The sequence below is a fragment of the Olea europaea genome, chromosome 12 (assembly GCF_002742605.1).
Source record: "Olea europaea var. sylvestris chromosome 12, O_europaea_v1, whole genome shotgun sequence".
Lineage (NCBI taxonomy): Eukaryota > Viridiplantae > Streptophyta > Magnoliopsida > Lamiales > Oleaceae > Olea > Olea europaea.
In genome coordinates, this window is record NC_036248.1 from 2,281,831 (window position 1) to 2,287,313 (window position 5,483).

General features: G+C 37.1%; 1 long non-coding RNA gene across 1 annotated transcript; it reads right to left on the reverse strand.

The window, feature by feature from the left end:
- Nucleotides 1–2,876: 2,876 nt before the first annotated feature.
- On the reverse strand, nucleotides 2,877–5,252 carry LOC111405156. Its single transcript, XR_002704748.1, has 2 exons — nucleotides 4,285–5,252; nucleotides 2,877–4,025 (listed from the first exon to the last, which is right to left on the reverse strand). It is a non-coding gene; the product is annotated as an uncharacterized LOC111405156 (long non-coding RNA).
- Between the last annotated feature and the right edge of the window lie 231 nt (nucleotides 5,253–5,483).

Below are 5,483 nucleotides of genomic sequence, written 5' to 3' on the forward strand. Positions count from 1 at the left end.
AGCAATTTGTGGAGCAGTATGAGCGTGCGTTGCGAAGTAAAATTGAGAAAGAGTTTCAAGCTGACTTCAGATCATTTTCACAGATGGTCCCATGTGCGACAAGGTACGAAATGGAGAAACAATTCCAATCGATTTACACAATCGCAAAGTTCAAGGAATTCCAGGAGCAGTTCACCGGAAAGGTATATTGTGAAGTAGTATGCGCTCATGATTCGTACATGCATACTATATATGACGTACGTGAAGACATTATTTTGAATGACTGTATGAAGACCTGTATTTTTAAAGTACAGCTGCGTAAGGATGAGTGTGATTTCGAGTGCAGCTATCACTTATTTGAGTTCAGAGGAATAGTTTGCAAGCACATGATTGCAGTTTTGATACGCAATCAGGTGAAATTAGTTCCCGAGAAGTACATATTGCATAGATGGGGGAAAGATGTCAACAGACCATACATAAGGGTTCCAATCAACTGCGACGGTTGGATTAGCACTCCGGACCAGGTTAGATATGAGGAATTGTGCAGTGCATTTACGAAATTAGCTGACTTAGTAGCACACGACCAATCTCGATCCCAAGGAGTTATGGAGTGGATTGAATTTCAAACAGTAGAGGCATTGACATTGAATCCTACAATGATGAGCTCCCAAAGCTTTGATGAATCAGGAAAGTGAGGTGGCGAAATCATCTTCGACCCGAAATATACAAAGAGCAAGGGAGCTCCAAAAAAACTTCATCAGAAGGGACATCTAGAAAGTAGTTCGAAGACAAAACGATGTTATCATAAGGTATAAAAACTTCATGCCTTTTATTATTTTCTTCTCATTTGTTCAGTATTTCTACACATATTGAATCATAATGTTGCTTCCCAAGTTTTGTAGGTGGTATCGAACTCAAGTACATCGAAAACACAACTAAACAATGATACATCGCCTCCAACCAATGACCAGGTAACTGTTCGGACCAGATTTATGTATACAAACATTGATAAGTTCCCAATTGACTTGTTTGAAAATGACGTTACTAATTCCATTTGTAGGAAGTCCACATGACAGGCACCTTCCCTTCCCAACATTTTGGCACGCAGGAAAGCGTAGGGGATTTTGGTTCAAGGGTGTAATTCCTAAGTTGAATACCCAGTGCTTATGTTATGTTACAAATTGTTGTATTCATTTGTTTGAGGAAGAAATTTCTGAAGTTATTGTTTGGACTACTCTAGCTTTCTGCCTGGAAGTCTTTTACCCAATGTAGTCCAAATTTTCCTCTTGCTCTATGGTTTGATGTGGTCCGAATTTTCCTCTTTCTGCAGTTTGGTTTGATGTGGTCCGAATTTTCCTCTTTCTTTATCAGAAATCTGTATTTTTGTTTTTTACCCAGATGATATCAAAGACTTGTAAAGTTTTGAATCCAATTGAAGGAAGTTCGCAGTGTTTCAAGGGGGAAGCAATGGATCTACTAAAAACCGATAATCAACTCCAATTACGGCTTATGTCATTTGGTTTTTGCCAATGATTTGTGTAATTTAACATAGGCAGCTGAACTACTAAAAACTTCTTGCAATGGATTATAGCAATGGTCGTTTCTTGTGCAGTATTGACAATTGGCTTATGAGAATTTCCAAGATGGAATTTTTTGGCTGTCACTGGAAATGACTAAAAGAATGTGGGAAAGTGATCATTGTTAATGCAGAAGGTGGCTTATGAGAATTACTTGTAATGCAGATTTTTTTGGCTGTCACTTGTAAGCAATGGAGATTTTTTTAACATAGGAAGCAATGCAGATTTTTTTGGTTGTCACTTGTAATCGTTGTTTGTAGTTTTTGGATTATATTTGTAATTTTAATGTCCCAAAAAAAAAACTTTACACTCCGCACAGTGCGGGCCCAACACTCCATACAGCGCGGAGTGTTGGGGCGAAACACTCCGTGCTGCGTGGAGTGCTCAGTTTAGTTTAGTTTTTTTTTTTTTGTACATATTTTTGGTAATTTAGCCATAACTTTTGCTACGGTTATCAGAATTGTGCCCATGACCCTAATTCGTAAAGCTCTTTTCGACGTGCACATCCTAGACACCAAGCTTTGCTGGGTGGGCATTGTTTTCGAGGTCAAAATCCATTGTTTTCCCTTCCAAATCGCCAATTATAGTTATTCTCTTACTTTCTATCGTTTTCAGTATTTATCCTACGTAAATAATAATAATAATAATAATAATAATAATAATAATAATAATAATAATAATAATAATTGATGTCATACACTTTTTTTTTTTTTGAAGATTGAGGTTATTTGATTATGTCTTACTATGATCCTTCAACGACTAGCATAGTCAATTGCCCTGAGACATTTGTGTACTGCTTTTTTTATGTTATATTTTCTCAAAAGCTTCTCATCATGTGTCTTCAAATTGTATTAATGAGCTACTTTTTTTATTTTGAAACAAACTTATTTGGCTACACTAACACAACCTGCAGGAAAATACAGCCCGTGCAGCGCACAGGGAAAAACAAGTCTGGGAAAGTGAACAAATATTGTGTTGTGTTTTTGCAAATTTAAGCTTGTTTTACATGAATCTGTCTATATTTAGTAGTTTGATAACGTTACTTTTCTAAGTACTTGAATCATTCTCAATATAATAAAGGGACTTCAAGAAATTAATTATAAAACATGGTGTTTGTATATTGTTTAAGATAAACAATTCTTGGGCTACCTTGATGTTTAGGTAGGAGACGAGCAGAGGCATGAAAAATGATTAACAATACAAGAGCCAACTCACAAGTACACAACAACTTTGCTTCCTTGGAATATATGCAAGAGACAACAACTGTCACTAACCAATTCAAAGCCAATAGATATGGGATCAATAAGCGGCAATTAGATGTTGAAGTCGAAGTCATCCAAATACAGGTAAATCAAACTTAAAGCCAACGAAGTCAAAATCATCCAAATACATGTAAAACAAACTTAAAGCTAAAGAAGTTGAAATCATCCAATTACATAGATTTCAAATTAAATCATCTGAAACACATTTCCCCTTACACATGGTTATGTTAAGTGAAATCTCCACATCTCGCTCCTCGGTTATTTTTTCACATACTTTCAACATCCGGGATAACTCATTGACCGGTTCACTTCCTTTGGTTGTGCCACTTGATTCGCCTTACAATGGATACTCTTCATCAGGCGAAACGTTACAAAACTTGAAGAACTCACAGTCGTGAATACAGGAATGGAACAACTTCCCTTGATTCTTGGAATTTTTTTCTACCTCCAACCATCTAAAGAACCCATATCCACAATTTGGGCATCTCTTCTTTTTGGGGCATTCCGACATCATGTGTCCTGCCCCCCGACAAGAATGACAAATTCCTCTGTTCTTCCCAACAATCAACAATATTGATTCATGCACAAAAAACTACTGGTTCATCATAAATTGACAGGATGAATAACGTTGCAATTTTTCCACTCTACAAGCTAAACTGTAATGACATGGGAAAAAAAAAACAAGATATCTTTCTCAACGCATGCATTTCACCATCAACAACCCCATCAATTTAACTGTAAATCTGACTTCACATAACAAGCCCATCAGTTAACTGTAAATCAGACTCACATACGTAGATTGTGCAGACACAACATTGAAATATATTCTTCAATTTCTAGAATGAGAATTGGGCACAGAAAATCCAATTTCTCAGATTGTGCAAACACAACATATTTCAATAGATCTACATTCAGGTCACTGTATTGGCCTAAACCTTAAATAGTAAAACTAAAATAAAAATCGAATTCAGATTCGAAGTTCTTAACCTGGATTCTGCAACTACGTCGACCAAATTTCTGACGCCATCGTCTTTCCCGTTCTCCTAGATTTGCTCGTTCGCGATCTTCACCGGCCACTTGAAGGACATCATCGCGTAGACTATATTAGTGCAGGATAGAGAGAGAAAAAACGTCGTTGGCCGAATTTGTGATGCCGTCTTCTTCCCCGTTCTCCTAGATTTGTTCGTTCGGCATCTACACCGGCGATCTGGAGGACATGTTCATCGGTTAGTCAGAGAGTTATTACAGAGAGATGGAGGGGAGAGAGTGACAAGTCTTGTGTGCAATGTGCGTGAGTGAATATGTTTTCGCCCAATATCTTTTAAAATTGATAATTGCCAAAGAAGTGTCAGATGACATTTTGACCAAGTGACATTTTTTTGAATTCAAATTATTGCAAGATCAGCCGTCTGTAAAAAATTCTGGCAAAGGTTATGAACATATAGAAATTTCCTAAAATCAATTACCAACCAACTCCGAACAGACAGCAAAACCTCCCTCCCTTAGCCCCTGCTATGTGAGTTCACTGACTCTGTAACGGTGTGACCTGCTAGGCTGCTTTCAAGTCGCCGCCGACGTCGAGCCTGACTCCGTCTCCATCCGTGACTCTCGAGCCTCCGCCTCTGCCTCTGCCTCTCTTCTCTTCTTTTTTCTTTTCTTTTTTTCCCGTTCTTTTAGTTCATTTTCTGACTTATAATTTATGCGTTATAATTAATGTTTATGAGTTATGACACTGCTGAGGTTTATGACTTATGAAAATTGGGGACTGTGTGAATTTATTTGAGAATATGTGATATTTTATTTGTTATAAATAATTGAAGAAAAAAATCCCTACGTAGTTCCTACCTAAACGATTTTTTGGGAAATTTTGCTTTATTTCCAATAAATGGATGAGATTACAGCATTATATTTAGTCTTAAATAGAGTGAGTGGTCCTAATCAAATGTTTAAATGATTTTAAGCTGTTCGTGCGGCCTCTTACTTTGCGGATTTATTGTGCAAACAATATGTCAAAATTTAATTTCTTTACTGGCATATGCCTTCGAAATTCTGCTTTTTGTTGTTGGTACCAAAGCTTCCAAATATGCTCTTTCCTGAAATTGACAGAACGATGCCTTTTAATGCCATCTTTCAATAGATAATCCAAGGAACGGTTCTCTCTTACGAGTTGGATGGTGTCTTGTCAAACGACGAAGAATGATCATGGAGCTAATCTCAGATTTATTGGGAATAAGGGTTGATTTGTTGTTGTCTTGTACATAATATGTGTATAGAAGTCAATAATCCATATGTTTCATTTTTTATTTGGTTCTATAGCCCTCAATTATCATATGTTAATCTTTAGTTTCAGAGGTTTCGGAAATAGAGACACGGGGCCTTGCCCTTGGATTTTTCTGCACATCTCAAAATCCCTTTCTTGCACTTGGGATTTTCTGCATAGCTGTTCTCTATAGGGGTGGGCGCGGGTCGGTTCGGTTCAGTTCTCTTTAGAACCGAACCGAACCAAAATTTTCGGGTATCTAGTAAATGGAACCGTCGGATCCAAATATAATTATGGAACCGTTCGGGTTCGGTTCCGTTCGGTTCATTTCGGTTCAGTTCCGTTCCGTTCCCTTATGTACTAAAATTAAATTTTTTAACATTTATAACAATATTATATAAATAC